The sequence below is a fragment of the Perognathus longimembris genome, chromosome 3, assembly GCF_023159225.1.
Source record: "Perognathus longimembris pacificus isolate PPM17 chromosome 3, ASM2315922v1, whole genome shotgun sequence".
Classification (NCBI taxonomy): Eukaryota; Metazoa; Chordata; class Mammalia; order Rodentia; family Heteromyidae; genus Perognathus; species Perognathus longimembris.
The window spans coordinates 1578109-1604643 of record NC_063163.1 but is presented as its reverse complement, the minus strand read 5'-3'; positions in this window follow the sequence as shown (position 1 = coordinate 1604643).

Genomic DNA, 26535 nt, shown 5'->3' with positions numbered 1-26535 from the left:
CCCGGGGGCAGGGTGGTGGGTGGAAAGTTCCAGGGAAGAATTCCCCAGCCCTCATTACACTGGAACATACTGTTTCCTCAGGAGCCTGCCGATAAGCCCCGTCCATATTCCAGAGCTCACTGCTCACGGAATTTCAGACGGCTCTGCTGTTTCTCTCTAGGCTGGAAACACAGGTAATAGTTGGGATTTTTAAGATGCATTTCATTCCTATGCTCTGAGAGGAGACACTGTATCAGAGTCTCTGTACATTCAGTTAATGAGCCGTAATGAAATCTCCTTTCCAACCAGCTTTGTCGGCATTCGACTTTACAAACAGTTGATAGCGGTCTGTGTTTCTAGATATGTGGTATTGGCTTCAGTCGCCTGTAACCCCTGATCATCAACAATGACCTAGTCCTGGCCCTCAACTAAGCAGACAAGGTTCTGGAAACCTGTGGAAGGTTCATAAGCTCTAATACAACCCCTCCATCCATGGCACGTAATTGCAAAGTGCTATAGATCAAGCGGCCACCCGCCAGCCGCTTCCATTGTTAAGTGACTGGGATTGACTTCCATGTCACTGTTCACATGTCAGCCCTGAACCCGAGTGGCCTCTGTGGGCTTCTGGAGGTGGGGTGTTTCTCAGAGCAACCAGGGCTTCAGACAGGTCAAGCTCCTTCCCAGTGCAGAGGCTGAGCCATTGCCCCAATCCTGCCATGGGGCTGCCATTTGTCCTGGGGGGCGGGGGGCGGGGGTGCATCACCGATTCCAGCAGAAGCGCAGGACACCCGCCCACTTCTCCTCTGGCCCGAGGTTCCCGTCCCCTGAGTGCTCATGCTTGGTGCAAAGTGCGCACACCTCCGTTGACACCTGTCCCCCCCTCTGCGCGAGGGAGCCCCTCCTCCTCGCCTCCATCTCCTCCCCTCCTGTTGTCTCCGCGGGAGCTCTTCTCCGCTAGCGGCTGCAACCTCGGCCTGTGTACCCTTCTGGCTTTTTCTGAATACTAACGGGTTCAAGGCCCCGGGGAGGAAATTAACAGGCTGCAGAGCAGTGGTGCTGGGCACTGAGGAGGGGAGGGGCTGGCTGTTCACCCCAAGGTGCAGGCAGGTAACCAGGGGCCTGCCCGGCCCAATCCTCAGTCTCGGACTGGTTATTCACCCTGAGGTGCAGGCGGGTAACCCCGGTCCTGCCCCGCCCGACCCTCAGTCTTGGAGTGACTTGCCAATTTGTTGGGCTATTGGCTAGCATCTCTAAAATCTGCAGTTTGGGTGATCCAAAAGTCCTGAGAACGGTATTTATAAGTCATACTTACAGATTACACCTACCAATAATTGTAAATCATTTTTTAAAGTAACAATAATGGCTACGTAGGGTGGCACACTCCTATCCTCTTAGCAGCTATTGGATTGCAAGACCCTATGTGAAAAATCATCTAAAGCCACAAAGGGCCGGGGCCAGAATTCAAGGCGCAGCGTTTGTGCCTAGCAGTCAGAAGGCCCTGCATTTAAAGTCCAGTACTGCCAGAACCATGCTAACGGCCGAAGCCTTCGCAGCAGTGTCTGCTGAGTGTCTGGGGTTATGCGGGGCACCATGGGAATGTTCCCTCAGCCTATGTATGCCAAGACGAAAGCTTCCTCCGTCACTTTGGGGATGGAAACGGCGCTGGAGGCTCCGGAAGAGGACAAAGCTTTTCCGGTAGAATGCGTGGCCTCAGGCACGAGGAAACTCCTCTACTCTTTCCTGGCCCTGAGACAGGTAAGCACTGCTCACTGAGGCACCTGGCAGAGATCCAGGGTCCCATCACGGGGGTTCCCAACCACCTGTACCCCTGTTCACACACTCGGGCTGTGAGCAGGGCTTCTGTGCACGGTGAACGGCTGTGTGCGAGCAGGAAGGAACACACACTACCGATGTCTCCAACATCCACCCCATTGGCCGCGTTGCCTTTCACCTTGACGTCAGAGGTGCTGTGAATGACCCCAGAGTGAAGGGCTCCAGCGGGTCAGGAGCTGCTCCGTGCCCTTCGTACGATGTGCATGGCGCAAACAGAGACGCACGGAGGCCACAAGCGCTGGTCTCCACACGGTGCACCCTCGACTGCCCTGTTTGCACAGTTAGAAAGCGCTTCCTCTCCCTAGGAGAGACGAAATCACTCCAAGAAATGAAACTGCTTCGCAGTCTACATTACAATGCCAAAGGAAAAGACTTGAAAGTTTCCAAGAGCCAGCGCTTCAATAGGAGCCCTGAAATGAACGCATTAAGATGGGTAACGTTAAGCATCCCCGGAAAGAGGAAAGTGATAGTCAAGATACATTCATTCCTTTGCACATGTTTACCTGTTGTGAAGGCTTCCGGAATGGCCAGAACGGCTGGCAAGAAGCCACACGATTGCTACAGTAAATCCTGCACTTCTTCAATCTCAGCCGTCCGGCTCCGAAAACCAGCTGTATTTCACTTCAGCTCGGTGCTGTGACACAACTCATTTCCTTGTACCTCCAGCGGGATCAGTTAAACTCACCTCATTATTTTTCCATTGCTTTGTCAAAAAAGTATTCATGTTGCACAACATCAATATTTTTCTGTTCCGTACAGAAAACGTGGAAAGCTCCTAAAAATGCAAATAGCTAGTTTCCGAATGATCAGATCCCGAGCCACTCTGCCCTCTCGTGGTCACGTTGTGGTCCATGTCTTTCTGGGTATTTGTCTAATTCCTACCCATGTATCCATTTTCCTCGGGCTGAGTAGAGTTTCCCCATGCAAGCCCCGGGCAGCCTAGCTCCTGCCAGCCCTGCCTGCATTGGAACGCTTTGCTAACTCTGAACCGCTCTCTCCAGCCTGGTGTGTACTGATCACGTTGCATGAACACTATTATGCCAGCATCATTCACTATGTCTCTGAATCAAGTTTTTAATCCTTTACTCCTCATTTTTAAACCCTCCAGCTACTGATCTCTCTATCTGCATACACATACATACATATAACCACATATTCTATATGTTTAATACATTAACTATATAGCATTAAACATATAGTAGGGTTAAATTTGCATGCAGTCTCTAATAACTGTTGAATATGCACTGGAGTTTTTTATACTGCGTTCTCCCCCCTCCCCTTCAAATTCATCTACCTTCTTCCCCTTGGCCCCACCCCACCCTTTTCAAGTTACCCCTTTTCTGGTGTTTATCTTGTTGAACTGTGAGGTAGCCTTTATAAGGCATTACACTGTTGGAGTTCCCCCCAGAATCTACTGTGTTTCAGTTAATTCATTTGTATACACTTGCATACCACCACCCAAAGTGCTTACTTACACATTTATAAACTAATTTTAGACTCCGCGTATGAGAGAAAATATGGCAACTTTGTCTCTCCAGGCTCAACCTACCTCAACTTCTTTGTACTTTATAATCTTTCAGTAGCTGTGCGAAGTGCCTCAGTTTGCCGTGTCAGTGTAGGAGTGTGGCCCTGGCCTGCCACCCCAGCGCACCTGCTGTGCAGCCCCACAGGCCGGCCCGCCAGGCTCTGGCCCGAAGGCCTTGCAGGCCATGCAGGCCATCCAAGAATGAGCCCACCCGGGACGCCCTGTCCCCTCCCCCCGGTGCCTCCACGGAGCAGCCATGCTGTTCTTCACAAGTTACACCTGTCTCCTGCTTGTCCTTCCGAATGCAAAAGACATTTGTCCATTGTACTTTTGGGGTGTAGCAGGGGTAAATATCTGGGCAGTTCCAGTGCTGAGGTCTAGCTGAAACAGTGGCAGAGCCACGGTGAACTCAGAGGGAATGCCAGCCTCCCAAAGGACTTTATTCATAAGGAAAAATACTGAACATCTATATAGTTTTGGTCTAAGGAAGAGAAATGACTCAGGGGTGAAAAAATGCAATTAGGAAAGACTTCCCCTGGCATTTGGTAAGGCTCACGGTGGTGCTGATGACTCAGTGCTTAACGCTCCATTGGATGAGTCGGGTCTCTTCCACAGCCCTCTACCAACTTGGCTCCAGCCACTGTTTTAGGAAGAGATAGGACTTGGGCGGATTATTTGAAACAGTAGGAGGACAGCGAAATCCTGCTCCACTTCCTGACTGCTGCCTACAAATTCATGGTCGGTATTTCTATCGTGTATCGTAAGCATTCAAGTCAGTAAGCACATACGACCTCCAGAAAAGACGGATGCTTTGCAGTTCCACGTAAGGTCGCTCGTCGAGATGTATTGCGATGTGCTGAGTGACGATAAAGCCAGAACGCAATGTCTGGCCAGCTTGGATATTAAAGTTTCAAGGTGTTAGGCTCTTACCCTCCCTGCTACCCCGGGACCAACTTGAAGCGTTACAGAGATGTTTTCAATAGCGCTGTATCAATGTTCCTCTCTATCTGTGGCCCCGCCACTCAGTGAGAGGCTCTAACGCAGGGATTTGGTCTTCAATCATGCTTCAGTTTCATTTGACCAGTTTGCTTTGGGTTTCCTTTGTCTGTAAAGCTGACCTAGTCTAACTAGAGGATATCTAATACAGGGTCCCAAGACATTGCAGTCATCTTGTAGAAATAAGTATTTAACCTAGACAACCAGGAAGCAGAGATTCGGGGAGAGCAAGGGAAAAATATACATTCAAATACCCCTCCCATGACCCAGTACCTCTAGGAAGGCCCCAACAGAAGCTTCCACAGCAATGTGAATATACAGCAGCAATCAGTGCACATCCCATTTTCAAAAAGAAAGGGGACATAGAAGGGAGGGATGAGACCAAAGCAAGACCGCAATCTACCAGGGCCCACATGGCTTACTATAGACCCATGTCCATTGCTGGAGGCTGTCGGCCATGATGTGAGCACCAAAGGCCTTAGCAGGTCCAGCCCTGTGGCCTTGCAGATGTGGAGTCCTCTAATGGTTCCTGGCTCTCCCCTTCCACCTTCCCAGAACGTCCTACCTTCGAGGAATCTCCAACGTTCTGGAGTCTCCAGTGAGTATAAGCCTCAATTCTCCTGGCTTCATGGGTCACGGTCTCTAGAGCTGCCCCAGGGGTCCTAGCCCTGCCACACACCGTCAGACCTCCAGGCTTTCCTTTTAATCTTGGCAGAATCCCCATGACCCCACAATTCTTGCGTTCTGCCTGAAAAGCCAATAGCACGCGAATGACGCTAAGGTCTGCTGAAAGCACAAGCACCATCCCCCCCCCATCTCTATCGAGAGAAGTTGCGCGTTCACATCTAGGAGCCTTGGTGAGCGGGGGCTGGCCAGTTCCCGAGCCAGACTGCAACACAAATGGCTTCCAGTGCGGTTCACAAGAGCGTCCCCACCCGGAACCTTACGAGCACGGTCCGCGTCCCGCGCAGCCGGCTGCCCTCGGCACCTGTCAGGCAATGCTGCTGGCTGCCAGGCCTTCTCTAGCCTACATTTCCAAACTCCTCCCACAAGACAGGCCCAAAGAGTTAACAACAGCCAATACCCCACTCACTTCCCCGGTGCCAATTTTTAATAGTAGTTACTCTTGTAGCTGTGACCAAATACCTGATGGAAACAAAGGGAAAATGCTTTTGTTTTTGGTCGTAGTTTGTGAGGACTAAGTCTATGGCGGGCGGGGAGGGTGTGGAGGGGAAGTGCAGTTCACATCATGGTGTCCGGGAAGTCAAGAGAGACAGGAAGTAGGCAGAGATGATATGGCCCAAGGACCCACCCCAGTGACCCATTTCCTCCTGCTAAGCACCACCTCCTAATGTTCCCAGAACTTCCTATAATGGTGCCGCCTGCCCGAGAGCTGATGTTTAATGCAGGGGCTATGACAGGCATTCTATATCAACATCCTAGCAGCTCTGAGGGGGGCTCTACCTGGCTCCCCACCCCCCCCCCCCCGTGTATTCACCAAATCTCAAACAAATGAAAAATACTGTAGTTCAAGGCTACAAGGAGACTATTTAGCCAAATATCTAACTCACCTGAGAAGCAATGAGAATCCAGAATGCTCTTTTTTGGAGGTGTGTTTCTACTTGTTAAACATTTTCAGACACAGACATCAGATAATCCATAGGAAAAGAAGGGGACCTGAGACACATCCGCTGTGTGTTTTCTGCACGCTTGGTATCCGCCAGCTCCTGCCCTAAACTTTGGTCTTTGTCACCGGTGCCATACCTCTACCTGAGAAAGATACGATTCAGGCAGAGGAGCCAGCTGCTCTACACTCAACACGTGAACATTTCTTTTTTTTTGAGGCCAAGGGGATTAAAACATATGCGGAAGGAGGAGATCAGATTCCCCGGTGTCCCCGGTAAGATTACATACAACTAAATCACAGTGGCATTAAAGCAATTTATCTTCCTCTGAGTGGAAACCAAGCCAATCATTCAGCCTCCAGAGAAGGCCCAAGAGGAGGGAGGAAAGGCGGGCTAACGGAGGGCATCAATAATTTTCCTCCACCGCAACAACAAAAGCCATAAACCCGCTCTTCCCTCTATTGCTCGGTCATCACTGAACGTTAAATTCTATTGCATTCCCGTGTCCCTCAGGTGACACTTCTGCAGGACTAAGGGCTGCACGAAGACAGAAAATAAAAACTCAGAAGAACCAAAACTCCCAAAGCAAGAGCTCAAAACACATTGCTAACAATCTTCTAAGCACGAAAATGAAGAGAATTAAGAAGAATTTTCATTGGTTTATAATAGCCTCTCTCTCTCTCTTTCTTCTTCCTCCTCCTCCTCCTCCTCCTCCTCCTCCTCCTCCTTCTCCTCCTCCTCCTCCTCCTCCTCCTCCTCCTCCTCCTCCTCCTCCTCCTCCTCCTCCTCCTCCTCCTCCTCCTCCTCCTCCTCCTCCTCCTCTTCTTCTTCTTCTTCTTCTTCTTCTTCTTCTTCTTCTTCTTCTTCTTCTTCTTCTTCTTCTTCTTCTTCTTGATATTATCATAGGAAAAGGGAAAAGTCTTCCTGGTAGCAGAAACCTACCCACTTTATATCCTTCCTCCTCCAAATGAAGCTGGAACATAAATAAGTCAAGGTAAGAAGACTTCCAGCGACCTTCTGCCAAACACCAAACCAGTTCCAAATGGAAAGGTGGACTGGCAGTCCCACTCCTAGACGGCTCACCCTGCGCTGTGTCCCAGAGGAACTGGGCGGGGGGAGTCGGAGGTCACTCTCCTCAAAGCCACGGCCGGCCTGGGCTGCCCAAGATCCATCCGGTTAGCCACACGACAAGGCACGAGCATCACAGAGCACGCAAGGGCGGTACTGCCACTCACGCTCAATGGTCAAGTGGCTAGCCGGGGGACGCTGTCCACTAGCGGGGCTCCCCTGATCCGTAGCCCTGTCGGTAGGAAGGGCGCCATGCCTCCGGTTTCCCTATCCAGAGACCTCCTGCCGTGGGGGAAGCACATTGCGATGTGACGTAAAACCAAACACAAACACCAGGGCAATTTATGACTTCCTCCTTGGACGTTCTAAAGCCAGAATTAAAAAAAAAAATTGTTAGCCACTAGGTCAGGAAAAAGACTTGGTTCCGATTTTTTTTTTACAAGAGAAAGAAAAAAATAAACAACCAGAGTATGAGACCTTGCTGATATCCAAGATCAAAGATGCTAGACATTGCCTTAAAAGCAGTGAAAAACTCGAGTTCAAGACATTTGACATTGGCACTTTGGGGATAATAATATTTGCAACATGCCAAGAAATTTGATGTATTGTATCCCTTGCCTACTCTTAAGGAATTAAAATTTTGCATGTATGTATATATGTTTGTATATACATGTATATATGTATGGCTACATATGTATGTATATGCATATACATACATATATATTAAGCTCAATGTTTAGATACATGAACCCTATTCATCTAAGGTTTCTAGGAGCTGAATTTAAGTCACACATTACATTAAAAAGTGGCAGTATTCCACTTCAAACTCTTTTTTCATCAAGCTGTACTTTTACAGAGTCAAGTGCAAATATTTACCACATTTTACAAAGTTCAAAGGATGGGGATTCGATAGAGCCTTCCGGTACACAGCTTCATTCACCGCACTCAGTTTCATTCTGGAACCCTATTCGGGAGACAAGCTGGCCAATCCATTTTATTTTCATCGTATCCCCCATAAGTACAGTCCACAATGCTCTGATGATCTGGGAACTACGTGCACCTCTGCCCCAGCTGTCTCCCCGGGATGTTTTGGTCTAATGCCTGCTGGCCTGTGAATGAGTTACTCTAGAATTTCAGGTCATGTAACCAAACAAAGGAGAGGAAGCTACTCATACATAGACGCCCAAAGAATCAGAGCAATAACTGACAAATATCCAAAGAATCCACTCCTGCAGGGATTCACCTCAATGCAGGAGAAGAGGCCCAGGGGGGACCTGGCTCAGGACGGAGTACGATTGAGCAACAGGTCCGAGAATTTAGGTCCATATCGATCTGTGAATTTGGGTCATGCTACACAAGATGGCACCACCAGCTGAACCACACTGAAGGTTCTAGAGATAGCGCTTAGCACGGACCTGACCTCCAGGGCTCTAACTATACTGGCTTCCTCGTCTCCGATTCCTCGTCTCACCCGTCCACAGAGATACACTGAGTAAAAGGGTAACTGGGTCAAAATGGCAACCATCTGCTCTAATTAGCTAGGGGATCCGGGATGGGAATCGCTGCCTAAGTCGACCTAAGCAGACGCTTAGGTCACGCGCAGACTTAGGATGATGGTGCTAAACAACCCACCCAGCAAATTACTAGGTGAACTTTAATGACATTAATGTCACTGCGCCTCTGATGGCGGCAAGACCCCCCAAAAGTGCGTTGAGGGAAATAAGGAGGCGTTGAAAAATCACTGTGGGGGAGCAGGTGAAGCCTGAGAAAATCAAATTGCCTTGCTGAAGCCTGCCCGCCTTCTGCGACGTGAATCCGCAGGGCGTGTACCGAGCGCAGGTGGGCTCCGTCTTGGTCAGACCTCGACGACACTTGTTTCTTTTGTAATAGTATTGGGAGGTAACTTCTTACCAGGGCTTTGATTTGCATTTCTCTGGTGACTAGCGATGTGCAGAAAGAATCTCACACACTTGGCCACCTGCATATCTTCTTGAGAAAAGAAATATCTCTTCAGGATCTTTGACTTTTCTTTAAATGCGTTATTTGGAAGGTGGTTTGTTGTTGTTGTTTTTTTCTGCTGTTGAGTTGTTTGAGTTCCTTGGCCATTTTGTATGGTAAGCTCTTATCAGATGTATGGTCTGCAAATATTTTCTCCCACCCTATAATCTGTCCATCTCCTGACTTTGTTGATGATCCCTTTTTGTGCAAAAGTGTCTTTGATGTCTTGCCATTGTTTATTTTTCACTTTTGTCGTCTGTGCTTTTGGTGTGATATCCAAAAAGTCATTGCCAAGGTCAACATCAAAGACATTATCCCTGTGCTTTCTCCTATGATTTGTGTTGCTTCCAAGCTTTATGTTTAGGTGGAAATAATCTATTCTGGGTGGATTTTTATTCATGGCATGAAAATGCGGGCCCCGCTTCATGATCTGCCTGGGAATGCACAGTTTCTCTGGCATCATTTACTGGGGAAATAGTCCCTTCCCCATTCAGCACACAAATGGATCAATGGTCGCTCTGCACCATACAGCATCAGAAGACATAAACATCACACGATCTTCTCAATAGCTGCTGGAAGAAAGTTCTGACAAATTGCAGCATTCTTCTTTTTCTTTTAAGTTTTCATTGTTATTTTGAGGTAGTTGTTCAAAGGGGTTACAATTCCATAAGTCAGGTTATGAGAACAATGCTTCTTGCCCAATGTCACCCCCTTCTTGCAATCTTCCCCCGTTTCCCCCTCTTATCTCTACCCTAAAGTTACATAGTTCATCTTTTATAGAAGGTACATTGAAGATAATGGCTGCATTTGTTTACTCGTCCTCCCTTCAATCCTGTGACCCCCCACCACCACCTTGTCTACCCCCAAAACATCCTTTCCTGATTATAAAGGAACCTCAATAAAATACATGTACAAGAAAATTTCCTCAACATAATAAGTATTACTTATTAAAAGCCTAAAACTGATACTAAAATGAATGGGAGAGAAACAGAGTTTTTCATGAAGAACTGGTATACTTCTAGAGTGTTCATTCTTACTACTTCTGCTCAATGTAGTCCAAGCGCAAGAACAATCAAAGAGGGAAGGATTAAATGGTTACTGTCATCAGGTATTGTACTACGGTTATTGACCGATGTACCTATTGTACTAATAAATCAGTCCAATACAGTAGAAAGAAACAAAATATACCTGCAAAACTGGGCACCCGTGACTCACGCCTGTCACCCTGGCCACTCAGGAGGCTGAGATCTGAGGATCTCGGATCAGTCGGAGCAGGAAAGTCCCTGAGACTCTTATCTCCAATTAACCCTCAGAAAACTGGAAGTGGCGCTGTGGCTCAAGTGGTAGAGCTCCAGCCTTGAGCTGAAGAGCTCAGGGACAGCGCCCAGGCCCAGAGTTCAAGCCCCATGACCACCACCAACAGAAAAATCATCCTCATGTTCCTTCAGCCATAATAACCTCTCCGAGAAAGAAACCAAGCAGACAAACTCATTTATGATTGCATCAAAGAAAAATAAGATACTTACAAATAAACTTAGTCAAGGAAGTCAAAGACTGAAAACTATGAAATATAGAAGAAAGAAAACATCAATAAAAGACATCCAGTGTTCATGGACTAGAAGACAAAAATCCCAGACAAGGGGCTGGGGATTTGGCTCAGCGGAAGAGCGCCTGCCTGGCGAGCGCAAGGCCCCGAGTTCCCAAGTTCGGTCCACAGCTGGAAAAAAACAAAGGAAGTCCCAGACAATATGCGCTACAGATTCAGTGCAATCTATCAGAACTCCAAGGGCGTTTTCCTACCAAAATAAAGCCACAATTCTAAAATGGAACCTTGAGTAGCCAAGACCGTCTTGAGAAAGACAGACCAATGTGGTGCAGCCTGAGTTCCCGGCAGACACGCTGGGCAAGAAGGGAAGAATGTTCTTCCCCCTCTTCCCCGCCCCCCCAGCCAAACCCGCATTGGACGCTTCTCCTTGTGGATCCTCAACCCCTGGGCGCCTGGTCTGGGGGCAGCTGTGTCCTGAGCTCTGTCCCTGTAAAGAAAGAGCCCAGAGGGGAAGCCAAGGGGAGTGCCCCCCGAGGCCCTGGCTACATCTGAGGCTTTGAGACGGGGACCAACCCTCGGTCTCCATGCGCTGGGCCAGCGCACAGCCTCGGTCCCTGAGAAGAGACCGGGGACCCCAGTTCCCATCAGAACAGAGACGGGGGACCCCAGTTCCCCTCAGAACAGAGACAGAGGTTCCCACTGCCATCAAGGCCAGGAGCTGGAAGGCTGGGACTCATCCAAGAGCCTCCGAGGCATCTCGGGAAATCCCGGGGGTCCCCCTGTGGAAGGCCAGGCAGGCTGGCAGCGAAGGCTGGCAGCCGGGGTGGCTTTCCAGATTCGGCGCGTCGGGACTGCTGTGCCCTTCAAGGTCTGCGGTGTCTGCTCAGAAATGTACGAGAGCGGCGGGTTCAGGTGCACCCCTAGGCACATGCTCAAACTCGGCTTGAAGAACCGAGGAGACTCGGAGAGAGGGGAGAAGCGGGGTACAGCCAACACTATACATTAGTCTCCACGAAAGTACTCGTGTGGGCGACAGAACAAACTAACAGAGGAACAGGCTTCTCCTCTCTCTCCCAGACCCCAACATTCCTGGGAAGCTTCAAAGGGAGGCTCCTTCTGGGGGCCAAATTTAATAAACGGTTTTGGGGGTTGGGACTATGGCCTAGTGGTAAAGTGCTCGCCTCGCATACATGAAGCCCTGGGTTCGATTCCTCAGCACCACATATATAGAAAATGGCCAGAAGGGGCGCTGTGGCTCAAGTGGCAGAGTGCTAGCCTTGAGCAAAAAGAAGCCAGGGACAGTGCTCAGGCCCTGAGTTCAAGCTCTAGGACTGGCAACAAAAACAAAACCAAACAAGAAAGGGTTTTGGAAGAGATCTGCCACCCAGACTGAGGCTGGAAACAAAGAGATCCAGGCTCACGTTTAACTTTTTTTTTTTTTTGCCAGTCCTGGGGCTTGAACTCAGGGCCTGAGCACTGTCCCTGGCTTCTTTTTGCTCAAGGCTAGCACTCTGCCACTTGAGCCACAGCGCCACTTCTGGCCATTTTCTGCGTATGTGGTGCTGGGGAATCGAACCCAGGGCTTCATGCATGCTAGGCGAGCACTCTACCGCTAAGCCACATTCCCAGCCCCCACATTTATTTCACTTTTTAGTGAGAGTTCTCTTTATCAGGACTTGGTATTTTGTGTACTTTCTAAAAGTTAAGCACCTGGAATGAAACCCTGCGGCGTCCCTAGCGGATCTCCATTCCCTGCGAACCTCGGGGCGGTTGCAGGCGATGGTGTTTCAAAGGTGCTGTTAGAATAGGCGATGGCGATGGTGAGCCGGGACGTCGCCCAAGTGCGATCGAGGTGGGGGGAAGGGGGGGCATTAGTTCTAACCACCAAGCAAGCTGGTACCAGAAGGGTCGCCTTCCCATCTCCACAGAGCGGGAATCTCTAGCCAATCCCCACACCCCTCCCTCCTTCCAGGAGAAAGCCTCGCGCGTTACGCGTCTACCTTCAACGCGAAGAACTTCCTGAGCAGAAACATGCAGGTCGGATGAGATTTAATGGGGGCGGGGGTGGTGGTAAAAAAAAAAAACGGATCCTCTAAAAATTCTCACCTAGACCTTACCACTGGGACCGAGTAGCTCCTGAGGACACATGACAGAGAGCCAGCGACTTGGCGGGGGGGGGGGGGGCGGAGGGAGGGCAGTGCTCTTCAGAACCCCACCAGTAGAACCGCGTGACGCACCTTACTTACGGAACCTTTTCAGGAGTAAATCCATCGAAGCCCAAGAACGTTTTTCCAACAATGTTGCATCCATGGCAGCTGCCAAGTGGGCAGTGCCCCAATACCACCCCCCCCACCCCATGCACCCAACGGCCCCTGCTCCCCTCATTCCAGCTCCCAGATCACCACCTCCCTAGAGGGGGGCTGAGCGCGATTGTGAAGAGCAGTGGCTAAACAGGGAGTGCCGGCTTCAGGACAACATAACGAAGGCTCCCTAGGAACGGCTCTGGGCAGGCCCCGCTCAGGAGACATGGTGAATAAGTATATCTGCACCTTCCGAGGACTTAACCAACGCAGGACGTGCTCGCTGATCATCTACCTCTTGTTGAGAAGAGACTTCCGATTCAAGGGTTGATACCTAAAGTGAGATTTCAGAACCTGTCCCGAAGAGTTGGGTAGGGAAGTGGAAACTCTTAAAACAATGCTTTGTTGCTGGGCTCCGGTGGCTCACACCTGTAATCCTAGCCGCTCAGGTGGCTGAGATTTGAGGATTGCCATTCAAAGCCAGCCCTGACAGGCAAGCCAACGAGACTCTCATCTCCAATGAACTGCCAAAAATACAAAAGGAGAGCTGTGGTTTAAGTGGTAAAGTGCTAACCTTGAGCACGAAACGCTCAGGGACAGTATCCAGGCCCAGAGATGAAGACTTAGGACTGGCCTAATAATAATATAATAATAACAATCATAATAATGCTTTGGAAAGGAAGGCCACTTATGAAGGACATCATAGTGCAGAACTGGCTAGTCTTCAAAGCTATGTATTCTTCTAAACTAATGATATGCCCACAGATCTTTATGCTTCAAATGGTTAGGACAGTACAAAGTCTAAATATTTTATTTGTGTATACACACACCCATAAAGGTCAAATTGAAATTGTTTGTAAATAATAAATCATATCTAATACGTGTGATTAAAGTATTAGCTTCAAGAAACCCATACGGAGAGCAAGCTAACAGAAGCACCTGCAGTCCAACTCCGCAGCCCTCCTGCACAGACCGGTCATGCACACAAACAGACCGTTCTTATTCATAGAAATGTCTGGGTAGAAAAATCACATCTAAATTTACTTACAAAACAAGTATGTGTTTTGAAGCAACATATTACTGTGTGGCTTCGACAAATTAAAATTATAATATTGATAATAAATAATGAATAATAAAATAGTAAGTAATAAAAATAACAAATGCTTTCTCCGGACCTTGGAGAGCCTCATCCTTCCTCCAGCAATCATGTCAAGATCTCCTTGTCTAACTGAAAAACTACAAAGTGTTCCCATCAGAGCGGGGCCCGGAAACCTTGTGAAAGGCACCAATGCACGGCTTGCTTCCGCCAGCTCTCCACAACTCTGAAGAGCCACGCAGTGGGCGTCCACTTTGAAAAGCGATGGGTCAAATGTAAACAAGAGTTTGTACTTGCCTGGAACGTATCCTCGTTCCCCAAGGTGCCTTCGTCGACAGCCTGCGGGCTTTGGCTTTCATGGCGGTGCTTTTCAGGATGCCCAAGCTCCGGGGTGACTCCTCAAGGCCGCTTTCAGACTTTGTGTCTGACATGACTCTCCACCCCACTCCCAGACTGACCGAGGTGAGGCCACTGACAATGAAACCACCACAACCAGCACCTCTGGGTGTGCCCTTCCGCCAGCGTGCAAGGAAGCTGAACTAACAAAAGTCAGTGGAGTGTTGTATCCTTGAGGTCACATAGGAAACTTGAAAACGAAATGCACGTCAACTCTGTAAATACTGGCTTAAAACACACATACACACACAACAAAAACAGCCATGTGGACAGAAGTGCCCAAGACCGGGGGAGATCAAAATAAATTGGGCTTCAAAAATCTGCTGTGAGCACCCACCCCAGCCCAGCCTGACACCTCAGAACCCAAAATGCCGCCCACCTCCAACAACGTTGGGGTGGAGATCTGCACCCAGTCACACCCGAAAGCCCGCGTGTGCACCCTCGTGTGAGAAGCTTCCACCCACCCCGTTGAGGGCTGCACACCCAGACCGGGCAGCCTCCAACACAGTTCACCCCCACCCAGAGCACCCAGGCTCTGTGCGGAGTTACAATAACGCTCCCCAAAATGACCCCCAGGGACCCCACGCGACACCCCCCCCCCACCCCAGCCTGCCTCCATCACACAGGACGCCTCCGACTTCTTCATGTATTTGGAAAAGCACTGTTGGACGTTTTTCCTGCGATACAAGGAGCTGACCAGCTGGATAAGATCTATCTTCTGTGTGCAAAGGGATCATGAGCAAGCCCAGAGAGGAGAGTGAAACCCGAGAGTTCCTGTCAGGACTCACTCACACCAGGAGTTACTGTCTGGGAAAATATGCGCTCAGTGTTGGGAAAGAGGTTATCTTCCTGTGGGTCTCGAAGTCTTCCAGTTCTCTCTCTCTCTCTCTCTCTCTCTCTCTCTGGGGAATGGCCCTTGGGGTCACCACTCGAGCCCCTAGTCCTTTTGCTTTCAGTTTATTCTTTAGCTAGGTCTCTCACTTTTGCCCAGGACACCCTTAGACGGGGCTCCTCATCCAGCCTCCTGAGAGGCCAGGATTGCCGTGTGTGTGTGTGTGTGTGTGTGTGTGTGTGTGTGTGTGTGTGTGTGTGTGTGTATGTCATTTCTGAACCTCAGCCCGTTCTCTTGTAAGGAAACTACATGACCTCATCTTGAAGTCCTGTTTCTAAATAAGGTCATTTTTGCAAGTTAAATGGGACACTATCAAACCAACCACATGTTGAATAGAAATTAAAATGAACTATTATTCTATAGGCAGTTCAGAATAATTTATGAAAATGCCTTTTTTTTCTCCTAGTGGATTTTTTCTAGGGAACCACATGTTGCTTGACGATTATATTCAAATGCACCATATTTTTACTGCATTTATGGAAACAGAAATGCTGAGATTGCTGGGTTACATTGTCATTTATCCATTCCTCATGCAATTTTTTTCTCCTGCACTTGGGAGCTGCGTTATCAGGAGCATGCATATGGAGAAGTATGCGATGTGCTTTCTCTCTTGGTTCATCATTTACATCATTTCCACTACCTCACACTCAAGTGTGTCGGTCTTTCGCAGCATCCGTTCTGCTGTCGAGCCAGTTCGGTGACTTTTCCATTTCACCTGTAACATTTCTGACCTAGGGGATTCCAGCCTGTTGAGGAGGACTGTCCTTGGGTGGAAGGCATCTGCCCCTTACCAGGAGGAAACTTGGACTCCCGGGGGAAGGCGAGAGACTTTCTTGAGATAAGTAGGCGTTCCAAGCCTGCACAGTGACTTGGCTCAGGAACAGAGGTTTGGACTTTGAACAAAAAGATCTAGTGAGAGATTCCGTCCACTTGGCATCACCGTCATCCTCCGCAGGAGGAAATGGACCAGAATGTCGAAGTCTGGGGTACTGTAGCATCGACACGGGCTTCCTGAGCCAACCATGCTCCTGTGAAGACAGCAGGGCAGACGAGTCCAGGGAGAAGAGGAAAATGGAGCTTGGCTTGGCTGGCTTCATCCCCAGAGGCAGGAAAGAGAATCTCCCAATCTTGTCATGTCACTTCCTGTAGTGAGCAGCTCTAGTCCTGGTCCAAGCAGCCCGCGTGACAGGGCAGCCTTGCCACCAAGTCATCTTTGATGACCTTGTTTGGCTGCAAAAATCTGTGCCAAATTCCAAGCAGCAGACCTGACCTTACACTGTGGGACACAACCCAGGTGTAAGCTGGGGCCGTCGGAGGAGACAGAGCCCATCTGACGCCAAGGAAGCACACAATCTGCCATCCTTGCCAAAGGGACACGGGTCCTCGGTGTGGTAAACAGGCCTGGCGGGAATGACCGCACCCCATTCTTTAGGGAACTGCTTCTTTGGGGGCAACAGCATGGCGTATGCAACAGTAGAAGGTAATTCGTGACCATTTGGCTGAGGAGGAAAAGGCTGAGTTCCCAAAAGCATGTGTTGCAGAGATTCCTAAGCTGATGACAGAGATCAAAGCCAGCGCCCTCTGATAAGATAGTGTACTCATTAATAGAACACAGTGTCATCTGCTTATTTTTAGCCCAGGAGCCGGAACGCTTCCAGAACCACGTGACTGCAGTGTGACACAGGTGGCCAGAAATGAGGGCAGGTTTTGTTTTTCTCTCTTAGGGAGCAAAATGCCACATTTGTTTGCTAGTTCACAGCCATTTCCCTTTCCCACAGCTCCAAGGATAGATTTTTATTTTCTATACAGAAAGCCTAAGAGGGCCCTTAGGGAACTGGGAAGATGTAAGAGGGCTTCGCACGTTCCAACAGGACTCTAAGAATCACGTGTGTATTTGGATGTGAACTTCGCCACCCTTGAGAAGTGTTCGTTTTTTCCCCTAGTGCGTTTGTAACTTCCATAATCTTAGCGATCCACTGAGAGACATAAGTGTGTGGTCACCATGTTCTCCCGGAGGCCGAGGCTCACGACGGGTCTCCCGGGCAGAAGGGAAGGGTTGGCTCCTCCTGGAGGCCCTGGGGTGAGTCCGAGCCTCCTCCTTCCCCTTCCCTCCAGATCCCCCCTCCCTCCACATCCTCTCTTTCCCCACATCCCCCCTCCTCCCTCAGGTCCTCACCTTCCACCCCACCCCACCCCACCCCGCCTCTGATCCTGACAACAGAAGCGATGCTTCTCGCAGTGCAGGTGTGAGTCTGGTTAGCAGCTGAGAACGGAACCATGAGGGGGCCCCGGATAACCGGAACTGCCCAGGATCGCCTAACCCTCATGGGTCATGCCATCCCTCACAGGCGGAAGAGGTCCTGGCCCTAGTGACACACACCTGCAGTCTTCGCCACGTGAAGTTGTGTGTTCCGAGGTCCCCAGGACATTTGACATTTGGGGAGGAGAACCTGGCTGCCTAGCAGAACCGCTGTGAAACTTCCACTCACTGTCTTCCTCCCAGATCTAAAATTAGTACGAGTTATCCTTCATTTTGAGAAAATGGATTGGGGGAGTTCAAGCTGTCGTTGAGCTCCCATACCATAGCAGGAAACATAAATGGATCTCATTCCATGATTGTTCTGCTTTACACAAGGAGGCTTAGACTAGATTTACTCAGAGGCTCGCAGAGTCGACAAGAACCAAGGAATGTCCATGGGGTTCCCGCTACCCCAACCCTGGGCAGTCCTGCCCCGCGGGCCTCCGGCTACACCCACACTCCCAAGGTAAGTCCCCTGCATGGCTTCCCTCTTCCTCCTGCCTGAACCCCGGTCCATCGCCTCTAGGAAATTGTGCTTGCACTGCTCAGCCCGGCCTCTGGCTCCTCCTGCCGTACTTCAACTACCTCGAGGCCTACCTGGGCCTTCCCACGTCATTCTGTGTCCTGACTTCCATCTTGCCTGCTGCATCTTTACCCCGTCACCGATGCACGTGCCCCTCTGTGTTGCTCAACAGTGGAGCAAGGGTGACTCTCACAACACGCCACACTCGACGTAGCGAGGAAGCCACGCTGCCAGGACACCCAGGAAGGCCTATGGGACAGTCTGCCTGGCCAGGAGAGCAGGTCTTGCTAGCAGCCCTGGTTGGGGTTGGGGGGGAGACTCCGCCACACCCTCAGAGGTCCGGGAACCACCATACGACACAGCCTTCCAGCCAAGACACTACCAAGTTCCAGCTCTTGGTAAATGTGACACGGTGACAATCTGAGGGGATTTATTGAGAGCAGTAAATAACGTAGAGCTCAGGCAGGGGAACGCGAAGGTCAAAAGCCAGCAGACAAGGACAAGACACGGCCTGGGGGGGAGGGGGCCTACACCCAGCGATGGCTCCCAGTGCCCAACGAGCCCAGGGCAGTCAGCACGCCACAGCGTAGCCCACCCACGGCACTTGGTTTCCATGTGGGTCTTCCCTGACACCGGCAGGGTCCGAGGTGAAGGGCCACGTTCCACCGGCCATGGCCACGCTTCTGGCCACACTGCGGGTACCCAAAGCGCAGCATCGGCCCTGCTTATGTCCTTTATTCCAAAGAAACTGAGAAAGTTCACGTTCTGTGATGGGAGACCTAGAGAGGATGGCTGAAAATCAAAGCAACCAGAACCCCTCCAACCAAACCGCTCACTCACGGGACACTTCTGGGCTGAGTTCCCTCCTCTCTCTCGGCTCTCGTATGGCTGGCCCACTGTGTACAGTACCGACCCCCGTCTGTGTGGCTCTTCCACTGTGTACAGTACCGACCCCCATCCATGTGGCTCTTCCACTGTGTACAGTACCGACCCCCGTCCGTGTGACTGTTCTACTGTGTACAGTACCGACCCCCGTCTGCGTGGCTGTTCTTTTCCTGCTTGGGATGGAAGACGTGGTTTTGCATTTATTATTTGTGGGTTTACTGGAAGGGTGCAGAAAGCCCAGGATCCACTCCCCCCGCACTGAGGCTGCCATCTTCAGTGGTACTGTGCAGCCCCATAGTGGTTAAGAGACGACACGGGGTTTCCCATGGGGTTCCTCGGAGGAGCGGACACCTCCAGACGAAGGCAGACACCCGTCCACACGGGCCACAGCACCAACCATGGCAGAGTAGGTTGTCTGCCAAAGGCTTGCAGCCGAAGGCTGAGGCCTGAACACCTCGATTGTCACTTCTTGGACCTCTCTCTCTCTCCCTCCCTCTTCCTCTTCCTCCCTCTGTCTCTCTTTCTTCTCTCTCTACATTTATCATTCCCTTCTACTTCACCCATCAACCCATTATCATCCTGACACAACAATGGCTTCCGTGAGCACTGCAGCCCTGATATACCACTGACACACCACCGCTGCACACTGTCCTACCCGACACACCACCAACACTGCACACTGCCCTACCTGACACACCACCACCACTACACACCGTCCTACCTGACACACCACCACCGCTGCACACCGTCAAACCTAGGGGAATTCCAGGTGCCTTGGTGTGACACCTCCAGATTGTACCTGACAGACGATGCCACAGAAGTTCAGGGATGACTAAAGTTATTTAAGAAGAAATTCAATAACAAGATTCAACTATTTATTTATTTGGAAATAAAGGCTCTATGGACAACTTACGTTCCTCAAGCATCATGAAAATGTAGATCTTATTTCCACACAAGGCAGATAGGAGAAAATGAGCTGTGTATTTATCTGACAAGGAAGGTGGTAATATTTATTCAGTGCCAGCCTTATTTCTTTCATTTCTTATCACAAAGTATTTTTTAAAATTATTAATACATTCTCATGTCTTGTATTTTCAGATACAAACTAGTATGTTTGGGTGTATACTGCCACTTCTTACATGTAAGAATGGAATTTTCCATTCTGTGTATTGCTTCATGACTCACTTTGTACCTTTAATGACACGCCGTGCACATGGTTATAGAGCAGTGTATACACATACGCCTCAATGATCCGTTGGCAGGCGTCTATGTTATCTCCATGTTTTGTAGAATGTGTGGCCATACCTCTGCCCACTTATATATGACGAGATCCACAGACTGAGCTCCTAGACAGGGAATAGCTGGCCAAGCGGCAAGCTTGTCTTCACCTCTTGAGGTTTTCACACTGATGCTTAAACAACCCAGGGAGGGGCCCTGGCTCAAATGATCCGGGATGAAAGTGAAAAGTGGCAGAGTCCCTCTCCTCCCCCCTCCCCCCCCACACCGGGTGCTGGTCCAGGGGCCACACTCTAAGAATGCTAGGCTTAAACCACACCCATGCCTTCAACAGGATGTCAGCACCCGGCCTCTGAAACCAGAGCCCACGGAGCTGTAACCGTCAGAGTCTGTGAGCGGGAAGGCAGACCCCCCTCAGGAGTGCCCAGCCATTGACCAGGGACCACCAGCTTGCACCTGCCTGACCAAGCCTGACCCTTCTCAGGGTGACTCCGTGTCACGCGTCAGAATGTCCTCCGTGTATTCTCCCTCCATTGCTTCAGCAACCTCCAAGACAACAGCCTCTCCAAAGGCTCACAAGCCTGGCACATGACACCCGAGTTATTCTAGAAAACCCCTTCCCTGAAACAGGGCAGGAGGAGTGCAGAGTGGGTCCCAGCTTGTCTCCAATGCCATCCCCGGCCTGCCACACTGAGCAGCGTGGGGCAATCAGCCCTGCCGTGTCCCGGAGAGTGTCCCACTCAGGCCACCCCTCAAACGGGACAGGAGGAGCAGCGAGAGACACCTGTCCCCAGTCCCAGGAAGCGAACATCTCTGCACGGGCTGCTGGGCCATGCTAGGAGAGAGTCAGTACCAGGCTCGCATCTCAGAGGCGCGACGGCGGAGGCCGGAGGAGGTGACGTGACTACCGGGAACCACCAGCCGGGAAGCTCAAGTTCATCCTAAGCTCCAGCGCTGGGCTTCTCCACTACGTGGATGCCTTGGCTCCTGTGTTTGAAATCACTGTTACTGGGGCTGTAGTGATGACGTGTGACTGCTCGTACTAAGCGGTGAGCGCTTCTGAAGTGTTCCTGCGCACCACGAAGCGCGACAGACGATTCCCCACGGACCGCCACAGGCCCACGCTGAGCGTGTCCGGGAGGCAGGTCCGCCTCCGGCGCCGTGGCCAGGAGGGCCGAGCTGAGACCACAGGACACAGGAGAGCGGAGTGCCGGGCTCTGCCGGGCGCCCGGACGCAGGCCCGTGACCCTGATTTTCCCCGGGAGAGTGGCGGGGCTCCCAAGCTGCCACCCCGTGCAGATGACACGGGAGGGAAGCCAAGCACAGCAGGACAGGCCCCAGACGCACAGAGGGTCCCCAGGGACCCCCCTCACCTCCCCAGGGTCCCCTGTCCAACCTGAACGGCGGATCGCTGAGCTCCAGCGAGCGGCCAAGAGCCAGCTGGGGGCTTCCGGAGCTCAGGGCCCCGGGCCGGTCCCACGCTGCCGCCGTGCTCCGCCCGGGTGCCAGGGCATTCCCGGCGTCCCAGTCACCCTCCGTGTGCGGGGCGGGCCGCGTGGCGCGGCGCCTGGCTTCGCGTGCGCAGGGTGGGCACTGGCAGCTGCAGGCGCCGCCGGAGGTTGGAGGTGCAGAGCCACCGAGGCCCCGGCTCTCCCCGAAGCACCGGCGCTCGGTGTGGAGTCTGCTGCCATCTAGAGGACGCGCAGCCGGTCACACCCCGCGATCTGGAGGAGGGAGGGAGGCGGGGAAGGCCACCGGGCCCCCTCGGGCCGTCGTAGACACTCACACCAGACATCCCTAGAGCTTCCCATCGCACAGAGCGTCGTAATGGGCCCCACACCAGACCGGCACCCAAGGGCTTGGCAGAGAGCTGCTGGCGGATGCTGGTGACAGCAAAGAGCAAAGAGAAGACAGTGGGGGGGGGGGGAGTTTATTCGGAACCAAGTAAGAGAGAACAGATTTGCGACACTAGGAGACAGATCCTGCCGGGCAAGCGGTGTCGTGAACGTTACAGTCCCAGAGGAAAGGAGTCCGAGGTGGGGGCGCGGCTCTCACTGCACCGAGGGCCCGGCAGGCAGGCGGGCGGGCGGCGGGGAAAGCAGGGTTTCTGATAGGCTGCAGATTTCTGGGTTGGGTGGACTTGGGGGGCTTGAGGGAGGCTAGCGGTCGGCGTGATGCATCCCAAGGACGCATCCCAAGGACTTTGCCAGTCACAAGGATACGAGGTCGGATACGAGAGTGGAGGCTATTCCGAGAGGATTCCGGCTTGACCCTGCATCCGTCCACCTCTCCACAAACATGGCCGCCAGGTCAGCCAGGCAAGGGCATCCAGCTACAGGGCCCTCCGTAGAGATGGGGTGCTCGGCAGAGGAGTCGGGCACAAGCCCAGCCCGGCCCCGTCCTGTGGACCCCCAGTTGGGTCTTAGGTAGACTCTTGAGGAGTTGTCCAGAAAAACACACGAAGCCCAGGGACAGAACTCGACTCTCCGTGGAGTGTGGAGGGAAGAGCCCCCCCGCCCCCCGCCCCTCCCCCCAACACCCCGGGTCTGGCTCGGAAGAGTCTCTGGAGCCTCTGCAGGGGACCCCATGCAGAGCAGGCAGGACGCACGCTTGCTGCCAAGAGACATGGACACCCGTGCTCACGTCTGACCCGCCGAGGGTGACGCGCGTCGGGGAGGGGGAGGCGCTGGAGGCAGAGCCGGACGTCCGTCCCCTTGGATGAGCCATGGCTACCCAGGGCTCGCGACGATGGGTCCCGATGGGGGAGGAAATCGCCCCGTTTCAGCGTCTCCATGCCTCCCACGGCGGCTCCGGGGGGCCCCACAGCCCCTGCGCCCCCAGGAGCCCTGACACTGCCCACTGGCCCGTGGGGGAAGCTGTTCTGGTCCCCTGGGACACGAATGCCACACAGCCCTCGGGGAGGGGGGGAGGGGACCCCATGGCATCGCGGGCGGACACGGTGGCCAGTGCCGCTTCCCGCCGCGCCGCAGGGGGGAGGCGCCACCCATCAGCCTCGCCGGGGACAGCGGTGACCCCCGACCCTTCCAGAAACGGCAGCAGCTGCTCCAGGAGTTGACGGCGGCCAGCGGGGTGGCGGCCCCAAGCCCCCGCCCGCCACAGGCCACACGTGACCCGGGTCCCACGGACCCAAGACTCACGAGGCGCCACGGGGGAGGAGCGCGGCGAGGCGGGAGCGAGTGAACCCCGCCACGCGCCGCGAGGCAGCGGCCCGGGCAGCCGAGGCCCAGGCCCCCCGGGTCTCAGGCAGAAGAGCCCCCTCCACTCCCCTCTCGGCCGTGATCCTTGGGGTGGGGGGGGGGGCTCAAGCTGCCGGGCTCCGTGTTCCCCAGGACAGGCACCTTGGGGCCCTGGCGCGCTGCGTCCAGGACTGAGGGGGCCGAGGACGCTGGCGTTCGCCTCCGCCGCGTCCACAGAGAGGCCACGAGGGCAAAGCTGCACACCGAGGCAGCACCCGCACCCCCGGGCTGTCGCCAAAGCACAAGGTGGCGGCACACCCGATGCCACGCGCTACGACAACGGGACCGCCTGCGCCTTAGACGGCACCTTCCCCCCCAGGGTGCCGTCCCCGCGGCCCTGCGCACACCCCTCGGGAACGCGCACGGACCCCCCGCCAACGCCCCAATAAACCAGGCACCCGTAGCGCACGCCTGCAATCCTCGCCACCCACGAGGCTGAGATCCGAAGATGAGGAGTCAGAGCCCAGATGGGAAAGTCCACGGGACGCTCGTCTCCATCCAGTTCACACACACACACACACACACACACACACACACACACACACACAGTGTAAGTATTGTGAAAGTGCCTTTCATTATAATAGTTTACTTTACTCGGTGTGAATGTTGCCCTACGCGTTAACTGTTCTGTTAGCATGTATTCGTTGTTCAAGGCGGATTTGCCTTTTCCCATTCAAGGGTTTTTCTGGTGGTCCCAGCGCTTGAACTCTCGCCTGTCGCCCTCACTTGCTGGGCTCGTGCCCTGTGGCTTGGCCATGCCTCCAGCCTGGCTTTTTCTTGCTCATCTGAGAGATTTCGATGTCTACGCGCTCTTCTGCCTGAGTTGGCTCCGAGCTATGACCCTCCAGAGCTCAACCTTCTGAGTAGCTAGGATTCCAGGTGGGAGCCACAGGGAACGACGAAACAAACTTATTTTTTTTTCTAAGAAGCATTTCATAGGTTCCCCCAGACTGCAGGCCTCACGCACTCAAAATGAGCATCGGGGTGAGCACTGGGCCTGGGGGCAGGGACTTGGAGCAAATGGCAAATCCTTCCTCCTCTCTTCGCCCTCTTCCTTCCTCCCTCCTTCCTCCTCCCCCCTCTTTCCTTCCTCCTCTGTCTTCTCCTTTCTAGGCGCTTGTTGCTTCAGGGCTGGACACCAGGGAGAAGGGGAGAGAAGATGTCTTTTTGTGGCTGCACCCTACACCTGCCTGGAGCCTTCTGGGGTCCAGGCGCCAAATGCTGGGGGGTGGGGGGTGTCTGTGTACACATTTCTGTAACTCCCCACTGCCAGGCCCACCAGCCCGGGCAGTCCCCGCTGCTTCTTCCTTCATCTACCCCACGCCTCGCAGCTTCGCAGAGCCAGGATCTTCCTCCTGAGAGCACCCCACTCCTCAGAGCACTCCACTCCAAAGGGGGGCCCCCCTCCACAGGGCAACCCCCTCCACAGAGCCCCCTCCACAGAGGAGCCCCTTCAGCAGGAGCCAGGTAAGACGAGAGCTCAAGCGCAGTGACCCCCCTGGACCCCCGACAATCTCCACCCCTAGGCCACCAAAAGCCGGCGATCCCTCTCCTCCTTTCCTAGCTCTGCACCTCCGTGGCTTCTGGAAGGCCTGAGCAGGGTCCCAGCAGGGGAAGGAGGCCACATCTCCCAGGAGGCCATGGGGGCCTGGCCAGGGGGTCAGGGGACTCGGCAAAAGGTCCTCCGTGAAGCTCTGAAGAAGCCCCGCGTGCATGAGGATCCCGCAGCCGGACAGCTCCGCGCGTGGAGAGGTGGAACGGCACAGGCCCAGAGCCAAACGCCTTGTGCTCACGTTAGTTCCCGCAACTGTCCTTCCTCCCGGCCTCCGCATCGGCCCTGACGCCCGTGACTATGAAGTGGGAGCGCTGGAAAGCACGGTTACCCTCAGCGGGGCTGGGCCCTCCGCCACCCAAAGCTACAGGGCTCCAGAACGGCATCTGAGGCTGCCAGACGTCACCGCGCTGTGGACGCCACCGCGCTGTGGACGTCACCGCTCTGTGGGTGTCACCGCTCTGTGGACGTCACCGCTCTGTGGACGTCACCGCGCTGTGGACGTCACCGCTCTGTGGACGTCACCGCGCTGTGGACGTCACCGCGCTGTGGATGTCACCGCTCTGTGGGTGTCACCGCTCTGTGGGCGTCACCGCTCTGTGGGTGTCACCACGCTGTGGACGTCACCGCTCTGTGGGTGTCACCGCTCTGTGGGTGTCACCGCTCTGTGGGTGTCACTGCGCTGTGGACGTCACCGCTCTGTGGGTGTCACCGCTCTGTGGGTGTCACCGCTCTGTGGGTGTCACCGCGCTGTGGACGTCACCGCTCTGTGGGTGTCACCGCGCTGTGGACGTCACCGCTCTGTGGGTGTCACCGCTCTGTGGACGTCACCGCTCTGTGGACGTCACCGCTCTGTGGACGTCACCGCGCTGCGGACGTCACCGCGCTGTGGACGTCACTGCTCTGTGGATGTCACCATGCTGTGGACGTCACCGCGCTGTGGACGTCACCGCGCTGTGGATGTCACCGCTCTGTGGGTGTCACCGCGCTGTGGACGTCACCGCTCTGTGGGTGTCACCGCTCTGTGGACGTCACCGCTCTGTGGATGTCACCGCTCCGCGGTGTCACTGCTCTGTGGACATCACCACGGTGTGGACGTCACCGTGCTGTGTCTGTCACCGCTCTGCAGGTGTCACCGCGCTGTGGCTGTCACCGCTCTGCGGGTGTCACCGCGCTGTGGACGTCACCGCGCTGTGGACGTCACCGCGCTGTAGACGTCACCGCGCTGTGGACGCCACCATGCTGTGGACGTCACCGCGCTGTGGATGTCACCACTCTGTGGATGTCACCGCTCTGTGGACGTCACCGCGCTGTGGCTGTCACCGCTCCGTGGGCATCACCTCGCTGTGGCTGTGTCCCCGGGGTCTCCACTGTGTGCCTGGGAAATGCGCGCATTTTGACTCTGTGCTCCGTGACTGCGAGCGCCGTGTCAGTTCTCCCACAGCAGAGCTGGTCGTCGGGGCGCTGGGAGCCCACGTTCCCCAACCGCGGTCACTCGCGGTCGGCTCAGGGTGGATGCCCCCTCTCCT